This window comes from Mus caroli, unplaced genomic scaffold, assembly GCF_978045245.1.
Source record: "Mus caroli unplaced genomic scaffold, Mus_caroli_1 scaffold_9, whole genome shotgun sequence".
Lineage (NCBI taxonomy): Eukaryota > Metazoa > Chordata > Mammalia > Rodentia > Muridae > Mus > Mus caroli.
In genome coordinates, this window is record NW_028227264.1 from 119,896,444 (window position 1) to 119,918,932 (window position 22,489).

General features: G+C 43.3%; 1 long non-coding RNA gene across 2 annotated transcripts in view; it reads left to right on the plus strand.

Annotated features, from left to right (window-relative positions):
- Positions 1-12,106: 12,106 nt before the first annotated feature.
- The window catches only part of LOC110303674 (uncharacterized), a 29,689-nt gene continuing 19,306 nt past the window's right edge, over positions 12,107-22,489 (plus strand). For both annotated transcript variants that reach the window (XR_015048476.1, XR_002378943.3), the window contains exons 1-2: positions 12,107-12,189; positions 17,972-18,191. This is a non-coding gene — a long non-coding RNA (uncharacterized LOC110303674). The remainder of the gene's footprint in view (positions 12,190-17,971; positions 18,192-22,489) is intronic.

Below are 22,489 nucleotides of genomic sequence, written 5' to 3' on the forward strand. Positions count from 1 at the left end.
TTCACCAACATTTGGTGTGACAGCACCACATAGTCTGTAACTTTTTTTTTTTTTTTTTGCATTTCCTGATAACCAGTGCTGTTGAGCATTTATTTTGGTCATTTATTTATTTATTTTTAAACAGGAAAATCTTGAACTGAATCGTATGTGTTCTCTCTCTCTCTCTCTCTCTCTCTCTCTCTCTCTCTCTCACGCACGCGCACACACACACACACATCCTGTTTTAAATATTCATTGAGCTTGGATTGAGAATGAAAATGATACAGCTCTACCATTGCTTGAGTAAACTGAAAGTTATTATTTGTAAAAACCCCCTTCACTTCATGTCTACTTAATCAGGACCCTTTTGATCTGGACTTTACTGAAATATCATTTCAAGGTGGGAAATGTCAGTTGCCCATTTGAGAATCAGTGATGACAAACACATTGTGTTTTATTAATAAGTGTGTCAGATGTAGGACTATAGTAACCCAGAGGAGGAAATATGTATGTGTGAAAACCTATTGGCTATGGATCTGACGAGTGCTAAGAGGGATTTGGGCGGAGCCACAGCAGGGGACGCCTAACCATTTGTCAGTGTTTGCACACTAACAGGCTACAGCACAGAAGTGACCACAGTGAAGAACTAGGTTTTCTGAACAACTACAGAAATGTTTTCTTTTAGTGTGAAATTTGAAGTATTCTACAGAAGGGTTCTCTCGTGTCTCCACATCTGAAACAATTCAGTGCTGTCTTATTTGAAGTCTTTTCTTGCTAGGGAGCTGGCTGTTGGAGACATATCACATGCAGTGGTTTTCTGTGATGTGGGTTGCTGACCACAGCAAGATGGATGAGGACCGCAATCACATTAACTCTGAGGGCCACGGTTGGTCGTAAACCATCGGCCTTGAGGGGCATGACTATGTTGATTTAGCAATGTCTTCATTTTTAAGAACGAAATCTTCTTAAGGTTGATGTACACCCTTGTGCTGTGTACAAAAGAAGGTATGATCTTATGTACTCTCCTACCTTCACCGATAAGAGTACATTTTTTTTTTTGAGGAATGGAAAGAAATGGCAAGCTTTATTGAGCATCTGTATATTCAGCGACCATGAAGAGAATAATGGCTGCTGGCAGCAGGTCAGATTTCTCTGATACACACTATCTCCCAAGTGCTTCTCCCTGGATACGTGGTGTGCACAGTTCTATTTATAAGTGATGGTGAGTTTACTACATCATTTCCAACTCATTTGAATAACAGCACTCTGGGATATTTTCCCTCCTGTGTGCAGTTCCCAGTTTGGTGACATTTCTGCTTTCTAATAAATTCCAGAGGGTCTATGTGGACACCCAGAGCTTGCCCTGTGCATTTCAGGTCTCTGGGCTCATCTACACTTTGTTTGGAAGGTGTCTGACTAGGGAGTTACTTAAATTTATGAATATTTGGAGAGCTATTTGCAGAATTGGGGGGTCGGAGACTCACATAATCCCACTATGTGTAGAATACCATTTCTTGCTTTGTATTTCAGTTTTGGGGGATTTTTAATATAATGTGTGGCGTATAACCTGTGGAATTAATCACATTGTTTACTTGGTTTTGAACGTAATCTCTTCCTAACTTACCATGAGAAGGTTGTAAAAGAAAAAAAATCTTATGTCAACTCTTGGATAGATACAAAAGGTGTCTCCTTTATTCCCATGGCTGCTTTGTCTTTGAAAACATCAACTCTTTAACTCCTACAACCATCATGGGATTAAATATAAATGCTTTGGCTGCCTTAATGTGTTAGCAACACACAGTAGCCACTTATGTCTGCTTTTTTTTTTCTTCACTTTTTTTTCATTTTTCAAACAGAAGTCAGCTTTTTCTATGTCTTAATAAATATCAGAATCATATATATGTATGTACTTATTCTAATATTTCTTCTGATATTCTGATATTTATGTTGATACTAACAGCATTAAGTAAATGTCTTTGGACAAATAACTATTCAAATAGTTACCACCAAGTTGACAAGAGTTGGCTTTGAGTTTACTAAAACAATAAATAAAACAGGGAATGCATTGAGATCCAAGCATCCAGTCTCTTAGAGTGAAAGAAGCCGTGCATACTCTATTGAGATATTGATGCAGATGTTCTCAAATTTAAGGAAAAAGTCCCTCTCCCATCTCCAAGATATGTGTAACAGAATGGCTCAGCTGTCCGGCTCAGTGGGCTAGGACCCCATCGTATGGGAATGCAAAGGAAATTTCAGTGTAGCATTTCTGGTTAATGGTTTTAACCACCCATCAATCCAATTTTCACTTCCTTTGACTTAGGTGGCTAGATTTATGCTGCAACAGGAAGCCCCGAAGGTAGGGGTAAGAGAAAGTCCAGTCCTGTCCAAGACACAGCCCATGCAGACCAGCAGTTACCTGAAAACCAACTGCCGCGTATGCCGCTCGGCTGATTTCAATACTATATTCTCTACTTTTAAGAAAATCACATGTGGGCACGCCCGCCAATAAACACAGGGAAACAATCCCAAACATTAAGGATTAATTGAGGCGATCATTTGCAGATAGAATTCCTGTATTATAGAAGGCTCTGTCTCAACCCTTTTCTCTTTAACTCAAGCTGTTGCGTTAAAAAAAGAAAAATAGTCCACATAAAAACTAAAACTTTCAGGGTAAAATCTTAGTAGATGTGCTCTTAACGGGTTTTTATATAGCCTGTGAAGTGCCAGTGCTACTCCACACACAGGGCTAGTACTGAATTTTGTGGAAACGTTTTCCTCGTCTCCCATGTAAGAAAGTCTGAGTTTTCTTATCCCTCTTTCTCCCTCAATACCAATTTATGGCATCTTTGGTGTGTGAACCAACTATGAACATTTGGTCAGAGCCAGGCAAACAAAGAACAGAAACTGATAATTAAATGAGAGTCATTAAGGGGCGCTGGGTTGTGTGTGTAATAGTTATGGGATGGGTGGCTTTAGTGTCTGATTTCAAAGTGATTGTTAAATGGTGCCAGCCCTGTTCAATGCATTTTAAATTATTTAGAACATTTTATGTTCTTTGGTTTTTCAAGACGGGGTTTCTTGACATGGAGATTTCTGGTTTCTTTGAAGACTCCGTTGTGTCATTTGATGTTTTTCTGGAAACTATCTTATTAGGGGAGTTTTGGCTGAGGACACGTGGTGTTCTTTCTGGAAGCTTCCTGGGGGAAAAGGCATGCGATGTTTTGCTCTAGCGGATGCTTGAGAGGACACGTGATGTTTGGAAAGGGTATAAGTATGACCCACCAGACAGTAGAGGGCGCTCGCTGTGTGGCAGTGGTTTGCCTTGCCGCTCTTTGCTGCTCTCTGTTGGGCTTTGCTGACACTGGTCTTCCTTGATGACGCTGTGGCATTGGTTCTCCTTGCCTTCTTCGTTGATCATTCTTTGTCATGACTTTGTAGAGAGAAACACACCAAAGACCTTCTGGTGGTGTTCCGGAGGCTTCTTGCCGCTTCTACCTCTCAGGTATCTTCTGGATGGAACTTCAGTTGCTGATTGGTGGAAAGGCGTTTGCAAGTGGATAGCGCCACTGCTGCTGATGCCTGTGAGCTGAACTGCTGCTATCCTGACCACGAAGATCAAGATAACTCCAAAGAACCTATTTCTATACGGGGGCACATCCTCTTTTGCCCTCTTAACCTTTCTTTTCCACTAACTCTGGTGTTAAGGCATTTAAGTATGCTTATTAAACTAGGTTCTGAAAAATATAAGCCTATAGTTTTTCTTTGTAGCTCTGGATTCCCTGGAACTTGCTTTGTAGGCCAGGCTGGTCCTGACCTCAGAAAATCCATGTGCCTCAGGCTACTGGGTAATGTGATTAAAGGCATGTGCCATCACTGCCTGGTTTAGAATTTATAACGTTGTGGTTTCCCTTCCCCCACCCTGGAACCTGCTTGCTCAAGGGTGGAGTTTCCTGCTCATTCGTTCTGCCACGCCCACTGCTGGATCCTGTCGCTTTGCTGCTTGGAGGCACACACGTGTTCATCCTGCTACTGGACCCCGAGTTACTTGGCGGGACATCGGGTTCCCTCCCCTTTCCTTTATAACTGAATGTTGGAATTAGTAAAGGGGGGCCTTGAACATGAAATCGTCTTGGCCTCGTTCTTTCTCCTGCCCCGTCTAGCTTCCTCTCTTTTCAGCTCGAACTGCCATCCTCAGTTGAACCGTTCGCGTTGCGGACTGCTGGAAGGGCCACAACATAACGTGACATATCTAAGTAACTTGGTCAGAAAACATGATAAAGCCTACCCTGATTAATCTTGATCTTTCTTTTTCCCACCTGTCTTTCTCTCCCATCCATTTCACACCCACGTGCTCCCTTAGTCTATCCCTGAGATGGTAGAGATACAAAGGAGCCATTAGTTCCTGCCTGCAGGGAGCTTGATATTAGACATTGATAAGGCACTCTTTTAGACAAGGATATAAACACTGATCCAAAAAAAATGCTAGTTGTCTACCATATTGGCCAGGAAGTATATAAGCACTCTGAACAGAAATATAGTGGGGAGATGGGATGAGATGTGGACATTTTGTTTTTATCATTTTAAGCAGAGGTCAGAGAAAGATTCAGTGTTCGAGGACATCTGAGCAAACCCCTACAGGAGGAGAGGGGGTAGACCATTTGTGTATGCTGTGCATCCCTGCAGGGATGTGATTTTCAGGCTCAGGGAACAGTGTGGCTAGAACAAAGGAGAGATGCGAGCCTAGTAGGAGATGAGCTTGTCAGAAAGGTTCATCATGGGCAGACAGGGTCATCAGCTACAGACTCATCAGCTCAAGTTTCAAAACACCATTCCATTTTCTCAGAGTTCTGGGGACTGCCAGGAGACTGTCTTTGTGGGTGAGCTTGGTCTCTGTGGATCCCAGGCTTTGTCTTGGTGGGTGAGCTTTCGAGGGGCCTGTCTTCACCGGTATCAGAGTCTGTCTTCCCACCTGTTACCACTGGACTTTTCTCTGTTTGCTTTGGTGTCTTTTCTTAATGTTTTGACATCAGTCTTTCTGAGTTAGGGCCCTACCCTCAGTTTCCCTTTAAGCTTCTTAAAGGTCTTAATCTACAGTATGACTATGTAGGGGAGCAGGACTTCAATGTATGAATGGGGGCAACACAGTTCTGTCTCAAGCAGCTCATTACTGCCAATGGTTGTGACCAGAGGTGAAATGGGCAGGAAAGAAGCAATGCCCAAGTGTCTTTTTCAGTGGACTGCCATGGTGGACAGCCAGCAAGGAGAGGAGGGGATGGTGACAACCAGGGTGGACATGATCACCTATGCAGAGGAATTCAAGCATCCTCTGTGTCTTGCCATTGAGCCTTGCTGTGGGTCTCTCAGTTCTTCCGATGTGAATCTTTCTGACCTGACGTGACTGCTGGATCTTTATTATGAACCACATAGAGAACGGCACGTTATTATCAAGAATAGCAGAATATCAAAGCTCATGAACAGACTTGGCAGTTCAGGAGTATGACTTGGCTCTTCTTGGGCTGGTGCTCTCACTCACGTGCAAGCTCACAAACCCTCTGGGGAAGATAAAAGGCAGGGTAAAGAGAGCATGGTGGGAAAGCCTAGTAAGTTCTGCTGCAGTAGAAGCATGTCTTTCCTTCTGTCTTCATGTGCCTGGCTGCAAAACCTGAGTTCATCTCTGACTCAGATTAATGCTGTTGTTTTTCATATGGTCACTCTGCTTTTATACACACACATACATACACACACACACATGTATATATATATACATGTGTGTGTATGTATATATACACATATACATATATATGTGTATGTGTGTATATACATATATAATATACTTAATATATAATATTTCAATTAATTTTATATACTTTAATATATCATATATACATTTTATCATATATCATATATACATTTTATATACTTTAATATATCATATATACATATTTATATTAACATTTATTACATGTGTGTTAACATTATATTAGCATTAGCATATATTAACACAAAATATATTTATATATTAACACATACATGTTAACATTCTTTAACATTGTTAGTTAAATGTTAATTATTATATTAATTATATATAATATACAAACATATTTTATAATTTAATATATAATATATGATTATATAGTTAACTGTATATTTGATTTTACATATATATAATATATGGTATGTAATGTGTAATGTATAATGTATAATATGTAATGTGTAATATATATAAATATATACACAATTATATATACATATATACGTGTATATATATGTGTGTATATATATATATATATACACACACATACATACATGCACGTATATGTATGTATATATATATATTACTTTGCTGGAAATAGAACCCATGACTTTGTACTTGCTGGTCACGTGGTAAGCCCTGGACCCATAGCATTTACCCTCCTTGATTTTTCTATAACACTACTCATGGGCCTCTTGTCTTTTTTCTGCTGCCCGTCTACAACCCTCAGTCCTACAGAACAGACTCTCTTCCTGTCGTCTACACCGGTACCTGGCACATATTGACACTTAAGAAGTATTTGTAGAGAGCCGGGAGTGGTGGCGCACCCCTTTAATCCCAGCACTTGGGAGGCAGAGGCAGGCGGATTTCTGAGTTCGAGGCCAGCCTGGTCTACAGAGTGAGCTCCAGGACAGCCAGGGCTATACAGAGAAACTCTGTCTCAAAAAACAAAAACAAAAAAATAAGTATTTGTAGAATGAACAAATAAAAGACCAGCCGTGCGAAGCTGGTCCTGCAGCTAATCAGACCACAGAGTGTGTAAGAAGAAAGGAATCGCTCTGTCATGCTGCTTGGAGACCAACAGGGACCATACAGCAGCCAGAGGTCTCAGATTTAAAGGCTGGAAGGTTTGTTCTTTGGGTGGTTCCTACATCAGCCTAGGAATCCAGAGGCCGGGGCTTACATCTGTTCTATCTCTGGCTCTCCAAGTGAGAACAGTACAGGTCTCCAGCTTTTACTAGTGTTAGTCTCGCCATCTGCGAGGTGTTACTGGCTAGTTTAAATGTTTAGAAACTGTCATTGGCAAATCCGACTCTGTTTACGCTGTTTCTTTCAGGAGACTGAGTGTTTTGTGGAAGGAAGCCCTTTGGTTCCTGCACTGACCCTCGTGGGCAGGTGAAGTGATTGATTGTCCCAGATTTTTACCCCTGTCCCTTTCCTAGCCGTCATCTTCCTGGAGTGCCGCTGTGTGAATTGCATGGCCTCCAAGGTCATAAACCCTTGAGCCCCCACTTTAATGTCATAGCCCACACTCATTCCTCTTGACCTGCCTCCTTCTGTTAGTTGAAGCCGCTAGCTCACACAATCCCGATACTTAAACCCGGTCAACATGTGGGAATGAGGGGCTGGTGGGTAGCTGTTACTTGTCTTTTCACTTTGCATTGTCATTGGGAAAGGAGCCAGTGTCCCAGATCCAAGAGGCTGTCGGTAGACATTCCATTTTCCTTCCTGGCTAACCAGACCTCCTGTGCCAGTGGTGTTGGGTGGATCTCAACCCCAGGAACCTTAGCTGTTGTGTAAGTTCCTTCTTGGTGACATTTTGCCTTTGACTCTAGGCTCCGTCTTCTGGCCCTGCCTAATTCTGAGTCGGGGTGGGTATTGTGAGTGGCGGCCAAGGGACTCTGCTTTAGATTGAACCAGATGTGGCTTAAAGCCCCTCTATGGGACGGATGAAATAGTTGTGGGTTAAGACCTCCAACTACGGTCTGGAGGAAGTTGCACTGTCTTGCTGAGCAACAGTTTCCTCATCTGAAGCTTGAAGACCAGTAGGGCTTATCAAAAGGAAGTCCTATGGGCGGTAGAGAGGGCTCAGGTGGTAAAGTGTCTGCTAGATAATACAGATCCCCAACACTTATGGATAAGGCTACAGAGTGGCTTAAGTTCAGGTTGTATGCAGCTCTGAAATTCCAATATGGGTGGAGCTCATAGGGTTTACCAAATTGCTGTGGAATGTGGAGAAGCCCTGTCTCCAAAAAAATTAAGAGAGAGAGTGATCAAAAATACCTCCTGTCTACCTTTAGTCACTACACATAGGAAAACACACATATGTGTAAACACATGAACTAACTCTCTTTCTCTCTCTCTCCCTTTCTCTCTCTCTCTTTCTTCCTTTCTCTCTCTCTCTCTCTCTCTCTCTCTCTCTCTCTCTCTCACACACACACACACACACACACACACAAAAACACAAGCAGTAATAAGATACAGCCAAGAATCAAATTGAGAGCCTGAGAAGCAAGCCTGGTGTTTTCTAATACGGATTGTATATGCCCTCCTCACAGAGCCAATGAAACCGCCTATGACTGGTCAGAGCTCATTCCTCTCACTCCCAGAGGTTGTTGATGAGAGCCCCTGTTTCATTTAGAAAAAGCTACTCTTCACCCTTTTGAGACCTCTCATTTGTGCAGTGAGACAGCCACCAAAGTTTAGCCCAGTTGTCACCTACTCAACAGCTTGTGTCTGAAGGCTTTTCCTGGTACCCTAAAACATAACTCTAAAAAAGGACAGCACCCAACAGGATGTCTGCACAGACAAGATCAAAGAGGAGTTTCCTCTGCTTTCCAGACAATGAGGATCATAGAAACAGCAAATGCCGACAGTTTTAATCAGTTTATAAATGTGAATATTTTATGGGCCATTTACCTTTTCTTCAAATGTCGATGCCGGTTGTATTTTTTGAAAAATAATTTCATTTTGGAAAGTGACGTGGCCTAATCTTTTCCATGCAAAGAAAGCCGTATACATAGGCTTCCTGGATGGCATAGATTGATGAGATATTTGCTTAGTTCCATGGGTGGAATTTGCATCCCTTTAAAAAGAAAATCTCCCCATAGGGTGTTTAACATATGTCTTCTGACTTATCAGGTTGTATAGCAGACTTTCTTCAGTGGTGTGTCACGCTGCTGTCTGTGTGTAAGCCCTGAGCTCTCCTGTACTTAGCAGTGAGGCAGAACAGAGCCCAGAGCCCACCGATGTTAAGAAATGTCTACCGTGGAATGAGAGAAAGGGGAGGGGAAGAAGAGAATGAGGAAGGAGCCATGGTGAAATGGACAATAAAGGCATTGTAAGAAATATTTATGAGTCATATGTCAACAGAGGAAAAACTCCAAACCAAAATCCATTTCCAAAAATGTTGGAGGAAATGGTGTATCTTATTATGCACTTGAGAAAACAGTTAAAAAGAAGAACAACTTTGAAACATTGGGTCCCTGAAGTACACTTATTCCAGTGATTTCCCAGGTATTTCTAAGTTCCACTTAAAACAGAAGTCTCCTGTCAAGCAATCCTTTGAAATTATTTACTCTTTTGTGGTTGTAAAGTACAGAAACCTAATACTTTTAATGGAGGCCATAATAAATGGAGCACGCTAAAAAGAGTCTACGGATGTACTTTATAGGTTGGGCTTGTGTATCAGCAGAAATTTCTAGCCTCCTCCTCTGCTCCGGTAAAGTGCTCAGTGATATGGAAGAAGGCATGGGGTGGGGTGGACCGTTCAAACTCAGCAATAACAGAAGGGGAGCTTGTCGGGTCGGAGGCGGATGTGCCAAGAGCTGGAAGCGGAACTGTGTTTGAAGGAAGGACTTTGTTTCGGCGAATGGTTGTTACCAAACCTTGAGAAGAGGGATGATGTCCTGCATTTAACCTAAAATGATATTCTGTTAAAACCTGGAAGTGAACTCCCAGAATAAAAAAAGGATGTGACCAATTTTTAGCACATATGTGATTGGAAACGATGAAGTAAAGGCACTCAACTTAAGACATTGCTGTGGATCACAGAGGAAATCAACTTCCAAGCAAAAGCAATTTTAATATGTGCCCCCTACCCCACCCCAAGGCATGCTTCCAAATCAGTGTTTAAGCCATAGGCCCTTCGCTTTATCCTGAAATGATACTCTCATTTGCATTACCTCCCTCTGGCAAGTTAGTTCTTACCGAGATGCTTTCAGGTCACCTTGTTCCCGCCTGGGTCCATGTTAACAATTTGGCCATTCTGCATTAAACACTAATTGACTTAGTGACATTTGATAGATTCATACTCACGCTCCACAGTTTAAATATCTTGTTAAAGTGTTGTTAATAATCTGTGGGTATATATTTCAAATAACTGTCATTAAATGCAGAATAACTGTCATTAAAGAGAGAGAATTAAATTTAATAGAGTAGTTACTATATACTTAAATACCAATGGGTGATTAGAAACAGATTTATCGGGGACTCGATCATGCCTGGGTAGATTCGTGCCTATTTAGCGAGGTCAGTCCGCTGTATCTTTTTCTATTTTAAATCAGATGGTGAGCAGGTGCTTAAGTTAGAGGTGCTTAAGGTGGTACAGCGCCAATTAACCAGTGTTCAAAACGTTGGAAGCCATTCCACTTCTTGGGGCAGTTCAAAAGTGTTCCTTCATCCCCCAGATATGGAAAAGATCGTCTCTGTGAAGTCACAGCAGGAGGAGGGGCAGAGAGATGGGAAATCCACCCCAGGCTGTTCATATTTCCCGCTCAGTAAAGTGGTCACCTGACCTTTTAAAACCGTCTGGGATGCTCTGGGTAGAATATCAAAGACCCGTACTTCCAACCACACCATTCAGAGATGTCAGTTTGATAAATTCAGACCATCGTGCTTTGGTTTTGTTTTATTTTGAAATAACAAGACATATCTCCCGAGCTATCTGGAGAGGTTGGTTTCTTTACATGGCTTTTGAGCTCAGCCCACTCTGAGTTTGAAGTATTTTGTTGAATCTCTTTGATCTTCTATTTGACTTCTGCTTCATGGTGGGGGGGGGGGACCAAAAAACTGCTCATAAACCTTCCAAGGAAGGCTTTTTGACTTTCAGCTTTATTTAAGAATTATAAACAGTGGACAGGTCTATAGCAGCATGATTTTAAGAGCACTTAGGACCCGAATGCTAATTTATTTCCTCACCACCGAAAAAGAGACTTGTTTGGTTTAAAAAAAAAAAAAGTTTCGGAGAGTTCAGCTTCGCTCAGTGAAAAAGAATGCTACTTTTAAGTGGCTAAACGTATTGCCTTTCTTCTCTTTCTTTCCTTTTTTTTTTTTTTTTCCTTTAAATATTAAGATCTCTAGAGTAGCAATTTCCTCAAAGATGTTATGTACCAGGATTGGTATGACATTTGAAATGGCTTCAAGAGAGCCCGGCTACCCTTGACATGCTGGCAAACACTTCACAGATGTGCTTCTTGTGGCTGCCACACCGAGAGAGAACACAGGAGCGCTGACTGCAAACAAGCATCTCCATGTGTCAGTGTGAGGGAGAGGAGGCCTGAGGTGCTAACCACCTCCATCCCAGTGCATCCCAGCTGTACGAGAGCCCCTCCTCGGATCTTGGCATCCACAGCTGATATCACATTAGTGGATGGATGCTCGTTCGTGTGATTTCCCATAACAACAACACACAAGCCAATAAGGAGCATGAAAACACTTTGGCAGCCGACTCTCGTGACTCCCAAGCAAACGGGTGCAAGACTGCATGCTTCCTCTCTAATAGTACATACAGGCTTTGGAAGTAGTCCTGAGCTGGCAAACGCGTCTCGAGGGCTCAGTCAGTTATATCGAGGGGGTGGGGGTGGGGAATCACTTAATTTTATGTAGAAACTCAGATGACAATATCTAAGATCAGGTCACACTGTATTTCCTCCAGAAATATCAATTAAAAGTAATAGTGTTCTTTTTTTTTTTTTTTTTTTTTTTTTTTTTGGTTTTTCGAGACTGTTCTTATAACGATGGTTATGCTTAAAAAAAAAAAAAAAAAAAAAAAAAAAGGCCATTGAGCCCAGCAAGATGGCTGAGCAGGCGACACAAACCTGACCACCTGAGTTTGAGTCCCAGAACACGTGTGAAGGTTGAAGGAGAAGAGACCTGACCCCTGAGTTGCCCTCTGACCCCTAGGACCCGCCCTCTGACCTCCATGATGCCCACCTGCACACCGTGGCACGTGAATTGCCCACACCTTCCTTCCTTCAGGTTTCTTTTAAACATAAAACAATGGTTTGAAACATCAGGCTAACCCGAAGAACTGATCGGAAGAACACCGGAAGCATCCGACCAATTGCTGACGTTGCTTTTTTGTTCTACGGAATCGTTTCACCGGCCAGTGGTGGGCACTGCAGGCAAGCAGGGTGAGCGAACTGGGCGCAAGGAAGTTGTCGGTGAAGCCTGGATCCGTGAGTATTAAGATGCCCTGTGTTAAGGTGGATTCTCAGCTTTAGACTCCCTTTCCCACATTTGACCTCCCTCACCCCATCCTTTCTCAGCAGAAAACCTGAAGGGCTGAATTTCCTCTGGACCTCCCCTTTGACCCTCCGGACTTGAAAGCCTACCTCAGACTTCCACAGCTCCTGGCCCTTGTCCATGCTTCCTGTTGCTTGCGTCTGCTTTGTCTCAGGTCTTCATAGTTGTGTGTACAGCACCGTAATCCTACTCCAATTCCTGATTTCTCCCTTAGCCTAGCAGGTTTGGGCTGTGGATCTTTGACCTTGAACGGTAGCCAGACACACACAGCACTGCACTGGGTGAGACGGGAGGCCCTGGCCTTGCAGCTGGACTAGTCTAAACAAGTCAATACTTGCCTGACTTCTGTGATTGTATTTGGTTTTCCTTGTGGTGGAATTATGGGGTAGCTTAGCGTTGTTTTAAAAGTCATTAGTTGAGAAATGCTTATGAAAGAATAAAATCAATGACTTTGTATCTAAAAAAAAATAGATAGCAAAACACTAACAAACACTAAATAATTATAAACCCCAAATGGAAAGGTAGACCTGAAGCAAAGGGAAAACAGGGTGACCATCATACTGGGGTTCCTTTTTGTCTAGATGGCACATTTGTCTATTCTTTTTGATAATTCATTTATTAAAATATAAAAGCTTGGGGGTTGGAGAGATGGCTCAGCGGTTAGGAGCACTGACTGCTCTTCCAGAGGTCCTGCGTTCAATTCCCAGCAACCCCATGGTGGCTCACAACCATCTGTAGTGGGATCTGATGCCCTCACCTGGTGTGCCTGAAGACAGCTACAGTGTGCTCATATACATGAAATAAATAAATAAATAAATAAATAAATAAATAAATAAATAAATAAAAATTTAAAATATAAAGGCCTAATTTCGAGGCAGTGGAATTTACCTTTTGAAGTATAAATTTTTTATGAGTTAGGTAAAATCTATGCTTTCTGGCAGTCACCTTGACCACTGAGTCATCATTTCAGACACTCTACCTCATATAACTCCCGCCTCACTTGAAATATAAAATAGTTCTATCGTGTCCCTCATCACTATGTCTCTTTGTAGTCAACCCCACCCCCACCCCCATCTCCAGCTTCAGGCTGTTCTATAAAATATGTGAGTGTTTCAACCACGTGCAGTTGTCCTGGGGTACTCATATAGGAAGTGCTAGAGGAGCCAACAGAAGGAAAAGCTGATGCTCTAGTGTAAACGTAACTTTTATTTGTCTGATACACCCTCTCCCTGCACTGATCTTAAATAGCTTTTCTCCTGAGACTTGGGTGTATTCTACTTTTGACTCATTCTGTCAAACCTTTCTCTGAGTCGTCACTTTTTCTTCCCCTCAAGTAGATGGCATTATTTGGGATTAAAGACATGTACTAAGGGTGTGTCTGAATTCCAGCCAATCACACAGACCTAGAAGGTCTTTGGATGTGATCAGAGCAACCATGTTGTTAAAATTCCTCTACACTCTGAGAACAAATGGGAAAGAAAATATTTTTCTCTGATCAAAGGGCATTATACCCTCTGCCAGCATGAGAGAAAGGCAGCCAGCTTATTAACGTGCAGGTAGAGTGAAATTGCAGTCCCCTTACATAGTTCTTAACAGTTTAGTTCTTTCTTTCCAACTACAGGCATTTGGCTGATTTTTGTGCCTTATTGCTTTGTCTAGGACAATCATGTTTTTAGTAGAAGTATTAAATGTGGGTGAGGCTAGAGATGTAGCTCGGTTGCTAATGGCCGACTGCGAGAGCTCGGTTGCTAATGGTCGACTGCGAGAACATGAACACCTGAACATGGTCCCTAGCACTCCTGTAAAACACTGGTGTGCTGTTGTCCCTCTAATGTCTTCAGTGTCCCCCAAAGTCTCGTGTACTGGATGTTTACACAACCAGCGCTGGGAGCCCATTCGTGTGTTGTGGGACTTTTTAAAGGATAGGGCTGGAAAAAACTTCAGGGCCCAACCTTCGAGTTTTTAAGTTCTGACATTACTAACTGTAGTTTTCTCAAAAATCTGTCTTTCCTTGCTAGGCTACTCGTTTCTGTTGCTAACATTTCCCTGTGTTGCTGACTTTGCTCCATGTCCTAGGTTGAACTAAAGTGCTCATGTGTAATCAATCCTTCAGATAAGTGATCGTTTTTACCACTTAACTTTTACATCTTCCTATTGCCTTTATTAATTTTGGTCCCTTTGAATCCAGTGCCTGAGGAATCTCTGTCCTTTTGGAAGCGCCATGTTGCCTTGCGTTCTCATGTTGCTTGCATCTCGGTGTTGCAACGGGTTAAACCTGTTGGTTTGGATTTCTCTTATAATTCATCGTGGGCACATTTTTAAATTAAAAAGATACACTTATTGATTTTGTGTGTCTGAGTGTTTTGCCTGTGTGTATGTAGGTGGAACACTTGTATGCCTGGTGTCTACAGATGTCAAAAGAAGGCATTGGGTCCCCTGGAACTGGAAGTATATATTTTTTGAACCATCATGTTGGTTCTGGGAACTGAATTCTGAATTCAGTTCTTTTAACCACTGAGTAGCTTTAATATCTAGCTTTTATTAGCTTCATACAAATCATTATGGAGTTTCTTTCTTCTCTAGCCTCCAGAACTGTAAGGACTTACCGGAAGATAGATATATCTTGGAAAGTTTGGTCAGCTCCTTTGGCTCTTTAAACCACATTGACAATAGTTTAAGATCCTTTGTTTTATCTCTCCTTCTGTCTCCCTTCTTCTTCCTCTTTTGAAGAGTTCTACCACCTTGCTGCCACACTCTCTTTGTTCTTTCATGGGAACTAAGTAGTTCAGGTTGCTCTGGAATTTTTCATCCCTCTGCCTCAGCTTCCTGGAATAACTAAGATTGTAAGTCTATATAACCAGGCTGAGCTAATGATTTATATTTGTGATTTTTGTCTATCTTTTGTGAGCTTAGTAATTCTTCTTGATTGAGTAAGCTTCAAAAATTTGTATTTGACTCAGGGTATTCAACATGAAGATAATAGACCACCCAATCACATGCCCATTCTATTGGTGTTCTTAGTGTGTGAGATATTAAAAAGCACAAAGAGTGTTGGGCAACTGACGAATAGGTACATTCCATTTTAGGGGTACACCTGTGATGACACACGTCCTTCAACAAATTCACATTTCCTCATCCTTCCCAAACAGTTCTACCAACTAGAGACTAGACATTCACAGAGATGTGCCTATGGGAGCCATTCTCATTCAAGCCACCACAGCTGGTATGAATAATTAAGACAAATAGTAACATTCCCTTTTTAAGAATATACGCAAACTTGGGAAGCGATACATACAAATGACAAAGTAGTTGTTGTTTGAACTATGAAAGCGTATCAATGAATCGGACACTTGAAAAATGTACACTCACTTCTACGTATATATAAATAGTATGCTCCATAATATAACAGTAAACAATCAAAAGTTTTTCTATCACTTCCCAAGTCACAAGAAAAATACTCATTACTAATAAAGCTGGGAGCGGGGGAGGAGCATACCAAATGGTTTAGTGCCAAGCAGTCAGCCTTGAAAATGTACATGCCAGCAACATTGTAGAGGCTCTACAGGCTATATTTGGGAGTATATGTGTATATACATATATGCATGTAATAACAACTGATAAAAAGGGACTATAAATTTGAAGACGAGTGGGGAGTTGTCTTAGTTAGGATTTTACTGCTGTGAGCAGACACCATGACCAAGGCAACTCTTATAAGGACAACATTTAGTTGGGGCTGGCTGACATGACAGGTTTGGAAGTTCAGTCCATTATTATTGAGGCAGGAGCATGCCAGTGTCCAGGCAGGCATGGTGCAGGAGGAGCTAAGAGTTCTTCAGTTCTTCATCTGAAGGCCACTAGGAGAAGACTGATAGCTCTAGCATGGATTAAGTTAACACACTTATACTCAAGCAACCCCAACATACAACCACAGACAAGACATGCAGAGGAAGCAACCCCAACATACAACCACAGACAAGACATGCAGAGGAAAGCTACTCCCTGGCTTCTGTCTCCTTAGTGCTTACCGAGTAACCTGAGAATTACCCGACTGTAGCATTAAAATCTTCCGAGGATCACAAACAAAGGGATTCATAGGTAAAGTCAGTTTTTGACCTTTCTCGTGGAGTCTTGCACTTTCTCAGCGGTCTCTGAATGAACCTCGTGCATACCTAAAGTATAAGAGGAGTTTATTGGTTTGAATCACCTCAAGCCATTTAAGCCACTTCCCATGATACCTTGCTGCTAAGGTGTTCTACCTCACCACAGACTTAGAAACCATGGAGTCAGAGGACTGTGCGCAGAAAGCTCTGAAACCCAGGGTCAAAGGATTGTTCCTCCTTTAAGATGATTTTCTGAGGTTCTTTTGTAACCCTGATGCTGCTGCCTAACATGCAAAGGGGTGGAGAGGAAGGGGGAGAGGGAGATGGAAAGTGAGAAGGAGAGGAGGGAGATCTTAACGTCTTACAATTTGAAGACATCATGTTGATGTCCTTAGACCACCATGAGAACTGCTAATGTCTGCATCGAGAGAGCCAGGAAGCCTGTCGGCATGTGCAGGGCCAGAGTCGGTAGAGGATCGGTCCATTGAGGAGAGGAGGGCAGAAGGACCTTTCTCAGATGAGTTCTTATGGTCAGAGACTGAAGAGTTCTGCAAATGGCTATCTGCTATCTGGGGTGCCGGGAAGCCAGTTGTGTAGTCCTAAGAAAAGAGACTCCTCGAATCAAAGGAGAGAGACTGATGTCCCAGTTCTAGTCAGAGAGTCCTCCCCTTTTCCCCCCAGGGCCACCAGAGCAGATTAAAGTCTGATATCCAGAAATGAGAACTGCAGGAAGTGTGGCTCTCTGGAAAGAAAAGCAGGAAGGGGTGGGGGGACACTACGACAGAGTCACAGAGAGAGACAGAGACAGACAGACTGAGACAGAGACAGACAGAGAGACACAGGGAGAGAGAGACAGAGACACAGAGAGACAGAGAAAAAGAGATTGAGAGATAGATAGAGACAGACAAAGACAGACAGGGTGCAGGGTGTGTGTGTATGTGTTTGAGGAATGAAGTCCCCCTGTCTTTCACTCTTTCTCTTTATCTGGGATGCGGCCTACTCTACGTGCAACCCACTCTGTCAGGATGGGTCTTCCTCTCATTCTGCTGAGCCAGAGATCATAACTTGCTTCCCATTGTGAGGATGGTACTAACCATGACATCACTGATGTGTTTGGGGCCAAGTTCTCCTAGTCTGGGTCCTGATGGTTCTTTACCTTTAAGATTTGAGGGTGTCATGGATACCACAGGTTCAAAACCTCACTTGGGGTTTTCTTTTTACCAGTCAAGGGGCGACAGTGTACTGGCTGGTTTTGTGTGTCAACTTGACACAAGCTGGAATTATCACAGAGAAAGGAGCCTCCCTTGAGGAAATGCCTCCATGAGATCCAGCTGTAAGGCATTTTCTCAATTAGTGATTAAGGATGGGAGGGCCCACTGTGGGTGGTGTCATCCCTAGGCTGGTAGTCCTGGGTTCTATGAGAAAGCAGGCTGAGCAAGCCAGGGGAGGCAAGCCAGTAAGCAGCACCTTCCATGGCCTCTGCATCAGCTCCTGCTTCCTGCCCTGCTTAAGTTCCAGTCCTGACTTCCTTTGGTGATCAACAGCAATGTGAAAGTGTAAGCTGAATAAACCCTTTCCTCCCCAACTTGCTTCTTGGTCATGATGTTTTATCCAGGAATAGAAACCCTGTCCAAGACAAACTGGAAGTGCGGTATTCCTGTGACAACCTGACCATGTTTTGGGGAGGACCGTGGAAGGACTTTGGAATGACTTTGGAACTTTGAGCTAGAAGAGCCATTGGGTGTTAAGAGCTCTGTGGAATGTTCTGTAGGAGTACGGAAGATAATGTTGAGAACACTGCAAATGACGGAGGCTTGGCTTGTGAAATTTCAGAGGTAAGATTAAAGAGTCTTATCAGGGCTGTTGCTGTTTTGATTGTGAAGATTCTGTGGTTTTGGTCAGCTGGGGCTGAAGAATCAGCTGTGATTAACAAGATACCAGAGGTACTAAGGGGAAACCTTTGCATTAATGGGACGATTGATGCTGGTTAGCTGGAGCTAAGAAACTAGCAGTGATTAAGAAGAGACCAGCAGCACTAAGGTGAAATCATCTGGGAAGTGTTTTCTGAGAGCACAGAGAAGCTGTGTTCCAGAGGCAGCCACAGTTGTACCTCATGTTGGCAGCCAGACTTGGTAATGTGTAAGAGTCACCCGGGTGGTACTGGTTTTGAAACATGAAGGGGTAGCACCTGATGCTTGGCACTGTGAGAGGCCAGGAGAGGCCATTGGTGAAGGTGCAGCCTCTGTGGCAGTTGAAGGCCCAGGACTGAAGGGGTCATGCAGAGAAATTGAGGCTTAGCACCATGAAAAGAGCCTATGAGAGGCTGCAGCAGAAGATAGCAATGTTTTGGAGATGCTAGTACCATGAGATGACCACCAAGAACAGCAGCAGCAGTGGAGTACAGGCAGCTGGAGCCTAAAAGACAGTGTGTATGCTACAAAGGGCAGAGCTGGAGAAGTGACCCAAGCCCATGGAGGAGACCAGAAGATCATGAGTGGATCCCAGACAGTTAGAGTTTGCTTTTGCTTTTGAATTTATTTATTTATTTTATGTAGAAGAGTATAACAGTGTAACTCATAACTGATGGTTGTGAGCCATCATATGGTTGCTGGGAATTTGAACTCAGGACCTCTGTTCCCTCCGGTCCACCCCACTCGCTCTGGCCTAAAGATTTATTTATTATTATATCTAAGTACACTGTAGCTGTCTTCAGACACACCAGAAGAGGGCATCAGATCTCATTTCAGATAGTTGTGAGCTACCATGTGGTTGCTGGGATTTGAACTCAGGATCTTTGGAAGAGCAGTCAGTGCTCTTAATCACTGAGCCATCTCTCCAGCCCTTGATTTTGTTTTTGATTGTGACCGTGCCCTAATACTTTTCCCTCTTGAAGAAAAAGTATTTTAGTGGAGACCACAGTTAAGATTGTAAAAAGATTTTGAATTTCAAAAGAGGTTGGATATTTTAAGGAATTGAACTTTTAATATGTAAAGACTGTGGGACTTTTAAAGTTATTTAGATCTTGGGAATAATTAAGAAAGTAAGGGTTGAGGCTTAATAGTGATGTGCTTGTGTGTCTAGTTGAAGAGGGGTCAGTTGTACTAGCTGGTTTTGTGTATCAACTTGACACAAGCTGGAGTTATCACAGAGAAAGGAGCCTCCCTTGAGGAAATGCCTCCATGAGATCCAGCTGTAAGGCATTTTCTCTGTTGGTGATCAAGGGTGGGGAGGGCCCATTGTAGGTGGTGCCATCCCTGGGTTCGTAGTCCTGGGTTCTACGAGAAATCAGGCTGAGCAAACCAGGGGAAGCAAGCCAGTAAGCAGCACCCCTCCATGGGCTCTGCATCAGCTTCTGCCTCCAGGATGCTGCCCTGTTTGAGCTCCAGTCCTGACTTCCCTTGGTGATAAACAGCAATGTGGAATTGTAAGCTGAATAAACCCTTTCCTCCCCAGCTTGCCTCTTGGCCATGATGTTTTGTACAGGAATAGAAACCCTGACTAAAACATACAGTCTTGGATGAGAAATAAGAAAAGAACCTGAGCTCTCACAGCATCCCTGGTATCGATTTTACAAAGAGACTCTTTCTGCCACAGTGTTGCTTCTGTTCCCACAACTTAGGAGCCAGCAGGCAGGAGCTGCCTCGACTCACACCCAAGCCCCTGCATGCCACCGGCCTCACTCACAGCTCCTGTGGGCTTGTTTTTATTTTTGTTTTTTTAAACCAGGACGGTAAAGTTTCAAAACATACTCTCTGAGGCAAAATAGCGTCAGGAAAAGATTTGTGCTAACAGAGTCAGGCAGGTGGTGCAGCTCATTCAGACCTCTTACCCACAGCAGGATTTGAGAATTACCAAGGGTTGTTTTTTTTTTTTTTTTTTTTTTTTTTTGAAAGAAAAGTGCACAACTTCATTCTTGTGGTTTTGCATCCCAATTTCAGACAGGCTTGGACAGATTCTCCCATCTATTCCTAAGTGATGGATCTGAACCGGGTTTCAGAACTTAAGAGGAGAAGAAAGACAAAGACAGCAGGCTAGGGAAGATGTGCCGCACCCCAGGGACCACCCAGACAGCCACAGGAAACTGTTGCCACTCACCTTTCAATCCTTTTCAGTTTGTGTCATTTCCAAGGAGGTTGGCGGCAGATTGTAGGAGGCTCCAGCCTGGGGCAGCTTTGGTACTGCAGTGAGTAGCATCCAGAACTGATCCAAACAAGCCCAGCCCTTTATGTTCTGAGTGTTCCTTGCAAAATCTGAGGCTGAGTATTTGAACAGTTCTCTCATTAGTCCATGCTGTCAGCCCTTTAAAGAGCTACTTAAGACAGGCTAACTGTAAAGGGTAGGGATTTATTGAGCTCACCTTTTGGAAGAATAAATTCTTGTTTTTTAATTGGATATTTTCTTTATTTACATTTCAAATGTTATCTCCTTTCCCATTCCTGCCCCCAGAGACTCCCATCCCATCCCCCTTCCTCCTGCTTCTATGAGGATGGACCTCCAATCCTCCCACCCCACCCCCACTCCCACCTCCCTGACCTCCCATTCCTCTACCCTAGGGCATAGAGCTTTCATGAGACCAAGGGCCTCTCCTCCCATTGATGCCCGAAAAGGCCATCCTCTGCTACATATGCTGCTGGAGCCATGTGTCCCTCTGTGTGTACTCTTTGGTTGGTGGTTTAGACCCTGGGAGCTCTGGTTGGTTGATATTGTTCTTCCTATGGGGTTGCAAATCCCTTCAGTTCCTTCAGTCCTTTAAGAGCACAATGCAGGTTCTGGTGAGGGTCCCCTTTGGTAGTGTCATGCATGGCAAGTGGCAGTGTGGGAAGAGGGGAGGGAACCCATGATTACAGACAGGCCAATGGGAATTCAGCTGAGTGATAACAACTGTAGAGTTTTCCAATAACTCTCTTGAGAGAACTACCGGAGACTCAGGAGAGAACTTTAGTCCTTTTTCAGGCCTGAGGACATCCCATTATCCAACCTCTTCAAGAGTCTGCATCCCCTTCCAATCCCATGGCCCTGGGCCAAGCTTCTAGCATGAACTGGGGCCCCACTGAAATATATCAGGTTTAAAACATGATGCGCATCAGACAGAAAGAAAAAAACCATGAGTCGGGTGCAGACAACGAGCAATCGGCCCAGAACAGGTTTAAAAGCAAGGTCAAGAAAAATGCTCAGAGTGTTTTGGAAGGAGACACAGATCACATTGGCAGTGTGGTGAGAGAAAAGGTCTACAGAGCCCAACAGAGAAGCAAATCTCAATGTCAGCGATGACACAGTTGTACACACACATGCATTAGGTCATATGGGAAAACACGGACATAACCCTGTTGTCAGAACAGTGTCTTGGGAAGGGCCAAAGGAGTAGCCTCAGCAGGCACAGATGCGTGAACACACTAGGTAGGGAGACAATTCTAGAGGGTGGCCATTGAGTCAGGACAAAGGAGGAGGACCCACTGACAGGCAGGTCTGTGATGGGACTTTGTCCTCACTGAGAAGGAGAAGGACTTGCTTTGAGTTTCATCAGAGAATGATTGGTGTGTTTGACCAGGGTGGCACTCATCCTTTTCGGGTTTCTTGGCCACATTGGTCTTCTCAAACACTCCAGGCATCCCCCCCACCCCCTGTCTCATCTGCACTTCACACATGTCAGATGCTGACACTCTGATCTTTCTCCAATCCCTCCCTGCACCAATATTAGCTTATTTAAAATGATTTCCCTTCCCTTCCATATAGCAGAACCCATCCCCCCATGAAGCTTTTGTAGAGGTTGATTGATTTATCTTACTAGTTTACTGGTGTGTGCATGTGTGTGTGTGTACACGTATGTGTGTGCGCGCACGCACATATATAATGCATATGCAACGACACTCACAGAGATGACTTTCAGGAGTTCATTCTTGCCTCTCACTCTGTTAGAGCTGAGTGTTTCTTGTTGAGCCCACTGTGCTTCGTATTACAGGCTGCCCGGCCTGACCATCTCTGGAGCTAGTCTCCTGTCTCCACTTCCCAATAGGGAGTGGGGTTATAGACATAAGCCACCATGTGTAGCTTTTTTTTTCCCCATTATAGGGTTAGGATTCACCATTTAGCTTGTGCATTTTTGACCACTGAGACATATGGCTTCCTTTACCTG